The sequence below is a fragment of the Bufo bufo genome, chromosome 2, assembly GCF_905171765.1.
Source record: "Bufo bufo chromosome 2, aBufBuf1.1, whole genome shotgun sequence".
Lineage (NCBI taxonomy): Eukaryota > Metazoa > Chordata > Amphibia > Anura > Bufonidae > Bufo > Bufo bufo.
Window position 1 is genome coordinate 316370992 of NC_053390.1, and position 10820 is coordinate 316381811.

Here is a 10820-nt window from a genome sequence, read left to right on the forward strand (position 1 = left end):
AGGCGGTAATGTGGTGGTGTGGCCCCGTGATGCATATGAGAAGGGTCAGGAGTAGGCCGAGAGATCTTTGCACCATTCAGGGTATGTTTAATTGTGTTCCTTTGTGTTCCATCTTAACCTCAGTCTCTACAATCGCCTCTTTTGCATTGTGTTTGGGGCGTTGCTGCCATGAGGCTCTGAGGTATGCTCTTTCAGCTAGTATTCTTTTTCCCTGTATTTTCGTGCACTGATCTCCCCGCCTCTCCTTGGGTCCTGCTCCTCATTTGTGTGTCCCGCCTTGTGCTGCCTGTTTTATAATACATGTATGTACTGTTCATATATATTTATAATAAAGCTTTTTGGATTTTCATATACACGAAAGTCAGCTTCATTTTTTGGTGATTATTCTCCCCTCAATGAGCTAAATTTACTTCTACGCTCGTTTTGATAAGGACAATAAGGAAAAGTTTGCCAAAACCCTACCCTCTGATGACTGCCATACCCTCACTCTCACCATCATAGATGTCTATAACGCACCGAGCAGTATCAATGCTCGCAAGACTGCTGGCTCTGATGGCATTCCTGGACGTGTGCTTCGAGCATGTGCTGAGCAGCTTGCAGGGCTCTTCACTGAAATCTTTAACCTGTCACCCAGGCAGTAGTACCAGCATGCTTCAAGACCACCTCTATTGTACCAGTGCCGAAACACTCATCACCAATGTGCCTGAACGACTATCGCCCTGTAGCACTCTCGCCTATAGTTATGAAGTGCTTTGAGCGACTGGTCCTGGCACATCTAACGGTATGCTTGGCCCCCACACTGGATCCTCACCAATTTGCCTAACAAAGTAATAGGAGTACAGAGGATTCTGTATCTGCAGCGCTTCATTGTGTACTCTCACAACTGGACAACAAGAATACTTATGCAAGAATGCTGTTTGTTAATTTCAGCTCAGCATTCAATACAGTCATTCCCTCCAAGTTTATTACTAAACTTGTGGATCTTGGAATCAGCAACCCTATCTGTAACTGGATAATGGACTTTTTGACCAACAGACCCCAGCATGTTAGGTCAGGAAATAACTGTTTCACCACCATCACACTCAACACTGGCACTCCACAGGGCTGTGTGCTGAGCCCGTTCCTTTACTCCCCTTTCACCTATGACTGCAGGCCAAGGTATGGATCCAATTCCATTATCAAGTTTGCAGATGAGACCACGGTGATCGGTCTCATCACTGACAACGATGAGTCTGATTATAGGGAAGAGGTAAAGCACCTAGCTGTGTGGAGCGCTGACAATGACCTGCTCCTCAATACCAGCAATAAAAGAGCTCATTGTGGACTTCAAATGGCACGGCTGTTGAACGGGTTTCCAGCTTTAAGTTCCTGGGGACCTACATCTCTGAGAATCTGTCCTGATCAACCAACATCTCTAGCCTGGTCAAGAATTCACATCAGCTCCTCTTTTTTTTGAGGACACTGATAAAAAAAAAACATACTGGGTAACTTTTATCGCTGTGCGATAGAGAGCATCCTGACCAACTGTGTTACAGTCTGGTATGGGAATTGCTCTGTTGCTGACGGCAAGACATTGCAGCGGGTGGAGAAAACCGCCAAACGCATCACAGGGACTCCACTTCCTACTATTGAGGATGTTCACAAGAAGAGATGTCTACGTCGGGCACGCATCATTTTTAGGGACTCCTGTCATCCTGCCAATAATCTCTTCCAGTTACTCCCTTAAAGAAGGCGCTACCAGCAGGTTTAGGAACAGTTTCTTCCCCACAGCTGTCACCCTACTGAACTAACTCAGTCTCCCGCTGAACCCTTTCATCCATACTCACTGTATGTTTCTGTCACAAGAATTAACCCTATCAAACTGGCTGATGTGCTAATGTCAGCAGACCCTAACTGTACTATTTATACTTATGGGTGCCCCGGTTACTGCACAATTTTAACTTTGATTATATGCAAATTATCCTCTAGGAGCAGGGGGGCGTTGCTCCTGCTACTAGAGGCTTGGTTCTCCCATTTCAAGTCACGCCCAGCCGTCTTTGATTGACAGGGCCAGGCAGCGTTCGTCTCCTCCTGCTGGCCCTGTGTGCTGGGACTGCACAGGCGAGAGATTTATCCAGTGCACAGGGCCGGCAGGAGAAGACGAACGCTGGCTCTGTCAATCAAGGACGGCAGGGCGTGACTTGAGATGGGAGAACTGAGCCTCTAGGAGCAGGAGCAATGCCCCCCCCTACTCTTAAAGGCTAATTTGCATATCATCAAAGTTAAAATTGTGCAGTAACCGGGGCATCCAGAAGAATAAAAATAGTACAGTTAGGGTCTTCTGACATTAGCACATAGCTAATGTGAGCCAGTTTAATAGGGTTAATTCTGGAGACAGAAACCCTTTAACCCTCTACACTCCTCCTCCCTCCATCCCCTTCCTATGACCATGATCATGACAGTCATTCACATATTCTCAACATACACGGTATGTTCATAATGGTTTCTGCTATAGTTGGGACACTGTCATAGTATAAGTCTCTGCTATAGTACGTACTTACACTACATTGTTCACTATTACAGTCTGTCCATAGCGCTACTATTCCACTTCTGGAGCTATATTCATAGCATTTTGCAGATCTGTTTACTATACTGTAAATTTGTATATATGTAGCACATCTGTATAACTGTTCGTAGTACATCTGTATACTTGTTCATAGTACATCTGTGTATTCGCCGTCTGTATAGCAATAGAACAGTTTATCTGCATATCTGTATATACAGTGGATATAAAAAGTCTACACACCCCTGTTAAAATGTCAGGTTTCTGTGCTGTAAAAAAAATGAGACAAAGATAAATCATTTTGAAACATAGAATGTGACGGCAGATAAGAACCATTTGGCCCATCTAGTCTGCCCAATATACTGAATACTATGAATAGCCCCTGGCCCTATCTTATATGAAGGATGGCCTTATGCCTATCCCATGCATGCTTAAACTCCTTCACTGTATTTGCAGCTACCACTTCTGCAGGAATGCTATTCAATGCATCCACTACTCTCTCAGTAAAGTAGTTCTTACTGATATTACTTTTAAACCTTTTCCCCTCTAATTTAAAACTATGTCCTCTTGTAGCAGTATTTCTTCTTTTAAATATTCTCTCCTCTTTTACCTTGTTAATTCCCTTTATGTATTTAAAAGTTTCTATCATATCCCCTCTGTCTCGTCTTTCTTCCAAGCTATACATGTTAAGGTCCTTTAACCACTTCACATCTGGGCCATTTGCCCCCTTCCTGACCAGGCCTAATTTTGCAAATCTGACATATCTCACTTAATGTGGTAATAACTTTGGAACGCTTTTACTTATCCAAGCCATTCAGAGATTGTTTTCTCGTGACACATTGTACTTCATGATAGTCATAAATTTGAGTCAATATATTTCACCTTTATTTATGAAAAAAATCCCAAATTTACCAAAAATTTTGAAAAATTTGCAATTTTCTAAATTTCAATGTCTCTTCTTTTAAAACAGAAAGTTGAAGGGTTAAATACACTGCGTGCAGAATTATTAGGCAAATGAGTATTTTGACCACATCATCCTCCTTATGCATGTTGTCTTACTCCAAGCTGTATAGGCTCGAAAGCCTACTACCAATTAAGCATATTAGGTGATGTGCATCTCTGTAATGAGAAGGGGTGTGGTCTAATGACATCAACACCCTATATTAGGTGTGCATAATTATTAGGCAACTTCCTTTCCTTTGGCAAAATGGGTCAAAAGAAGGACTTTACAGGCTCAGAAAAGTCAAAAATAGTGAGATATCTTGCAGAGGGATGCAGCACTCTTAAAATTGCAAAGCTTCTGAAGCGTGATCATCGAACAATCAAGCGTTTCATTCAAAATAGTCAACAGGGTCGCAAGAAGCGTGTGGAAAAACCAAGGCGCAAAATAACTGCCCATGAACTGAGAAAAGTCAAGCGTGCAGCTGCCAAGATGCCACTTGCCACCAGTTTGGCCATATTTCAGAGCTGCAACATCACTGGAGTGCCCAAAAGCACAAGGTGTGCAATACTCAGAGACATGGCCAAGGTAAGAAAGGCTGAAAGACGACCACCACTGAACAAGACACACAAGCTGAAACGTCAAGACTGGGCCAAGAAATATCTCAAGACTGATTTTTCTAAGGTTTTATGGACTGATGAAATGAGAGTGAGTCTTGATGGGCCAGATGGATGGGCCCGTGGCTGGATTGGTAAAGGGCAGAGAGCTCCAGTCCCACTCAGACGCCAGCAAGGTGGAGGTGGAGTACTGGTTTGGGCTGGTATCAACAAAGATGAGCTTGTGGGGCCTTTTCGGGTTGAGGATGGAGTCAAGCTCAACTCCCAGTCCTACTGCCAGTTTCTGGAAGACACCTTCTTCAAGCAGTGGTACAGGAAGAAGTCTGCATCCTTCAAGAAAAACATGATTTTCATGCAGGACAATGCTCCATCACACGCGTCCAAGTACTCCACAGCGTGGCTGGCAAGAAAGGGTATAAAAGAAGAAAATCTAATGACATGGCCTCCTTGTTCACCTGATCTGAACCCCATTGAGAACCTGTGGTCCATCATCAAATGTGAGATTTACAAGGAGAGAAAACAGTACACCTCTCTGAACAGTGTCTGGGAGGCTGTGGTTGCTGCTGCACGCAATGTTGATGGTGAACAGATCAAAACACTGACAGAATCCATGGATGGCAGGCTTTTGAGTGTCCTTGCAAAGAAAGGTGGCTATATTGGTCACTGATTTGTTTTTGTTTTGTTTTTGAATGTCAGAAATGTATATTTGTAGATGTTGAGATGTTATATTGGTTTCACTGGTAAAAATAAATAATTGAAATGGGTATATATTAGTTTTTTGTTAAGTTGCCTAATAATTATGCACAGTAATAGTCACCTGCACACACAGATATCCCCCTAAAATAGCTAAAACTAAAAACAAACTAAAAACTACTTCCAAAAATATTCAGCTTTGATATTAATGAGTTTTTTGGGTTCATTGAGAACATGGTTGTTGTTCAATAATAAAATTAATCCTCAAAAATACAACTTGCCTAATAATTCTGCACTCCCTGTAGAATAAGCTATATGATCTGTATGAAGGACAGGAGGTTGGGTGACATCATACTAGAGGGTGAATATATATTTACATTGACCTTCTGTCTGTATAAGGAACTGTTCCTAGTCAGCACTATTGTAATGAGAGCCGCAGCTGTTCTTGTATGTATGGATGGATGTATAAAAGGCCAGTATGGTCAAGAATAAACTCGGAGCTGTTTCTGACATCATACTGCATGTGTTATTGATAGTTCTCCAGGCCTGTCTTCGGAGACAAAGAAAGGAATCAAGGTGCATTGAGAAGGAAACGATACTTTCAGCTGGGAGCTCTGTCCGGGATAGAAAATACAGGAATTCGGTAAGTATGGAAGATTCCTGTCTTTAAAGACTGGGGACATTCAGATGCTTTCTGAACAATTTTCTGTTGCTTCTATTTTGAATCCACTTTAGACACACTGAAAGGAATAGTATCTATCTTTAGGCAAGATAGACTATAGACTACTGGCCAAGTCTAACAGATAAATTCTTTAGGGAAGGATTTAAAAGAGGAATTATTTTGGGAAGAATTCAAATAGTGTCTGCATCACGTTCTAATTCAGTTTAATATTTATCACAGATTATATGTTACCCCTATTTGGTTAAACAAGTGTGGAATAAGAGATACCTCCAAGTGTCCTCAATGTGATACTGATGGTGCGGATTATCTACATATGATCTGGGCATGCCCAGAACTCGGTGCATACTGGAGTGGTATTAACAATTTCCTCACCCACAAATTAAAAGTACGGATTCCTCTTGAGCCCAATAAACCCCAAAAGATCCTACTAGGCAGAACATTACTATTGGCCAGGCTCCTGATTAGTCGGAACTGGTTTGCACGTCATGCCCCAGAGGTAAACAATTGGATAAACCTGGTTAACAAAGTGAAAAACTACGAACGGATTCTTTATAAGCAGAGAGGTGGATTAGAGAAGCTTACCCATATTATGGTCCAGACCTCCAGTGGGACATGCAGTATATGAAGTCGGGAGGGGAAAATTGGCTTACTAATGCACCATATTGGTATGATAGACCAAATAAAAAGGTTAACAAACAGAAGGCAGAGAACCAGGAGGGATATAAAAAGAAACATGAGTTAGAAAAAGAATTGACAAGGGGTTCACTCCAGAAGCCCCCTCCTCCCTATTTAGGAAATATCCCACAGATATATCCATCAAAAGATGACTTAGATTTACTGGCTGCATATACTGCTACCAACATCCAACCACCTACAGCTCCCCAGCTCCCGCAGCCACCTCCGCAGTTACCACAACCTATTGTCACGGCTGTATGTGGGCAACAATAGTAATACACAGTACAGAGCTACTGACTGGACCCAGAACTAGGGAGGATAACGGGTGACCCCTGTCCGACCCTCAACGCTCTCCCTATTCTGCTAAAGCACATGCCCGGATCCAAATGGCGGAAAGAGGCATGCCCACGTGCCTAAGACTAATGACCACTGTAACCCCTACAATAGTGGAAGGGGCACGGCCACCAGTGCCCTACTCAGTATATGGAGGGAACCGTGGCCACCTCAGATCCAGTCAGAAAATAAACAGGAACACAACAATGTCTGCACACTTAGCTGACGGTGTTGCAGCCGCAGAGAAGACGGATCCAAGGACAGGCTGGCAATATCTGGAGTGCTAGCTGCAGCAGAACACAGGTCCAGTGAACTGATAGCTACAAGTGAAGAAACTAAAGCCAGAGCTACAACTGAAGTGAGAAATATAATCCACATCCTATCATAGGAGGTGGGGTGATATAAAGAGAGGAAAATCAAACACATGAAGGACAGCTGTGGTGAAAGAAACCAAAAGTAAACAGAGTAGTGAGAACTCCTCCCAGCTCTAGTAGTGACATCATCACAGGGGTGGAGAAACAGAGCTGTGAGAACGTCCCAAAGCTCTGGTAGTGACAGTACCCCCCCCTCTACGGGTGGACTCCGGACACCCAGGACCCACCTTCTCAGGATGAGCCCTATGAAATGCCCTGATGAGGCGAGTGGCTTTAATGTCCGACACCGGAACCCACATCCTCTCCTCAGGACCATAACTCTTCCAATGAACGAGGTACTGAAGAGAACCGCGGACCATGCGAGAGTCCACAATTCTGGAAACCTCAAACTCCAGATTGCCATCAACCAAAATCGGAGGAGGAGGCAAAGAGGAGGGTACCGTGGGCTGGACATATGGTTTTAAGAGAGATCTGTGAAATACATTATGTATCTTCCAAACCCGTGGAAGATCAAGACGGAAGGCAACAGGATTGATGACTGACAAGATTTTATAAGGCCCAATAAACTTGGGACCCAATTTCCAGGAGGGAACCTTCAGTTTAATATTTCTAGTAGACAACCACACCAGATCACCCACATTCAGGTCCGGACCAGGCACACGTCTCTTATCAGCCACACGCTTATACCTCTCACTCATCTTTTTAAGATTACCCTGAATCTTTTGCCAAATGGTAGACAAAGACGAGGAAAATCTCTCCTCCTCAGGTAAACCAGAAAGAGCCCCTCCCGAGAATGTCCCAAACTGTGGATGGAACCCATATGCACCAAAGAATGGTGACTTATCAGAAGATTCCTGACGACGGTTGTTCAGAGCAAACTCAGCAAGAGGGAGAAATGAACACCAATCCTCCTGGTTCTCTGAAACAAAACAGCGCAAATATGTCTCCAGATTCTGATTGAGGCGCTCAGTCTGACCATTCGACTGCGGATGAAAAGCAGAAGAGAAGGACAGCCGAACCCCCAGGCGAGAACAGAAAGCCTTCCAGAACCTGGACACAAACTGCGTGCCTCTATCGGAAACAATATCAGAGGGAATGCCGTGCAATTTAACAATATGGTCGACAAAAGCTTGCGCCAACGTTTTAGCATTAGGTAAACCAGGGAAAGGTACGAAATGAGCCATCTTGCTAAAACGGTCCACCACCACCAGGATCACCGACTTCCCCGAGGAACGAGGAAGATCCGTGATAAAGTCCATGGACAGGTGTGTCCAAGGACGGGAAGGAATGGGTAACGGGAGAAGGGAACCTGAAGGCCGTGAACGAGGGACCTTAGCGCGAGCGCACGTCTCACAAGCAGCCACAAAACCCTCCACCGACTTACGAAGAGCCGGCCACCAAAATCTCCGAGCAATGAGATCCACCGTGGCTCTACTCCCGGGGTGACCAGCAAGAACCGTATCATGATGCTCCTTAAAGAGTTTGTGACGTAGCTCAGGAGGCACGAACAACTTCCCAGAAGGACAACGGGCAGGTGTCTCAGTCTGGGCAGCCTGGACCTCGGCCTCCAAATCGGAATATAGAGCAGAAACAACTACCCCCTCCGCCAAAATGGGACCCGGGTCCTCAGAGTTTCCTCCTCCCGGAAAACAGCGAGAGAGAGCATCAGCCTTCACATTTTTTATCCCAGGTCGGAATGTAACAACAAAATTGAATCTGGAGAAGAACAGAGACCATCTGGCCTGTCTCGGATTCATACGCCTGGCCGACTCCAAGTATGCCAGATTCTTATGGTCGGTAAAAACGGTGATAGGGTGCCTGGCCCCCTCCAACCAATGGCGCCATTCCTCGAAAGCCAACTTGATGGCCAACAACTCCCTATCGCCCACATCATAGTTTCTCTCTGCCGGGGAGAGTTTTTTAGAGAAAAAGGCACAGGGTCGCCACTTGGCAGGGGAAGGGCCCTGGGACAAAACCGCACCCACACCCACCTCGGAAGCATCCACCTCAACAATAAAAGGTAAGGAAACATCGGGATGCACCAAGACGGGAGCAGACGCAAAATTCTCTTTAATCTTAGAAAAGGCTGCAAGCGCCTCCTCCGACCAAGAGGAAAAATCCGCCCCCTTTTTTGTCATGTCAGTGAGGGGTTTGACAACAGAGGAATAATTCAAAATGAACTTTCTGTAATAGTTCGCAAAACCCAGAAAGCGCATCAATGCCTTCTGATTCTCAGGAAGCTCCCACTCAAGTACAGCACGGACCTTCTCGGGATCCATGCGAAAACCAGAAGCAGAGAGGAGAAAACCCAGAAATTGAATCTCCGATACCATAAAAAGACATTTCTCCAGCTTGGCGTACAATTTATTTTCCCGCAGAATCTGCAGAACCTGAAAAAGATGATCCTGATGGGTCTGAACATCAGGGGAAAAAATCAAAATATCATCAAGATACACCAATACAAATTTCCCCATTAAATGATAGAAAATACTATTAACAAAATGCTGAAAGACGGCCGGAGCATTCATCAGGCCGAAAGGCATAACGAGATTCTCGAAATGCCCGTCAGGGGTATTAAAGGCCGTTTTCCATTCATCCCCCTCTCTGACTCTGACCAGGTTGTACGCGCCTCTCAAATCCAATTTGGAAAACACCTTGGCCCCAACAATTTGATTGAAGAGGTCCGGGATCAGAGGAAGGGGATAGGGATCGCGAATCGTGATACGGTTCAGCTCCCTAAAATCTAGGCAAGGTCTCAGAGAGCCATCTTTCTTTTTAACAAAAAAAAAACCCGCGGCCACAGGTGACTTTGAGGGACGAATATGCCCCTTTTCGAGACTCTCGGAGATGTAAGTTCGCATAGCGATTCTTTCCGGTTGTGAGAGATTGTAGAGGCGTGCTTTTGGCAGCTTGGCGCCGGGAATGAGGTTAATGGGACAGTCAAACTCCCGGTGAGGAGGTAGCTCCTGAACACCGCTCTCGGAAAACACGTCCGAGAAATCAGAGAGAAATGATGGCACCGTTTTAGTAGACACCTCTGCAAAAGTCGCTGTGAGACAATTCTCTCTACAAAAGTCACTCCACTCATTTATTTGCCTTCCTTGCCAATCAATAGTGGGGTTATGTCTAGTGAGCCAGGGTAACCCCAAAACTAGAGGAGACGGCAATCCGTTAAGGACAAAACAAGATATATCCTCCACATGAGTGTCACCTACAGCTAGCCGGATATTGTGAACAATGCCTTTCAGAGATCTCTGTGAGAGTGGAGCAGAGTCAATAGCAAAAACAGGTATATCTTTATCTAATGTGCAAACCTGAAAACCATGCATGGCTACAAATTGAGCGTCAACAAGATTGACGGCCGCTCCACTATCGACAAAAATCTCACAAGAAATGACTTTGCTCTCTAGCGCCACCCTGGCAGACAGGAGAAAACGGGAACTGCAGGTCAGAGGAAAAGCATCAAATCCTACATCAACTTTGCCCAAAGTAGCAGATGAAGCAGAACTTGATGATTTACCTTTTGAGATTTTTCTCTTATTATCGCTCTTAGTACGGTTCAAGAATCTCCTAGATGGACAAACATTTGCCAAATGACCTATGCCCCCACAACAAAAACAGACCATACTCTGAGGACTAAATCCTCTTTTATCAGGGGCAAGTCGAGCTAGCTGCATGGGCTCCTCCTCAGAGGGGAGCGAGACAGGATGAGGCCCCTGCACACTGAATGAGTCCGCACCACTTCCCCTAGACTGACAATGGCTGGACAGAGAGGTCTCGTTTCTTTCTCTTAGACGCCTGTCAAGGCGTACCGCCAATGACATGGCAGACTCTAAGGACGTTGGTCTCTCATGGAAAGCAAACGCATCTTTTAATCTCTCCGAGAGACCATGACAGAACTGACTCCGGAGTGCAGCATCATTCCAACCCGAATCAGCTGCCCATCTCCGAAATTCAGAACAAT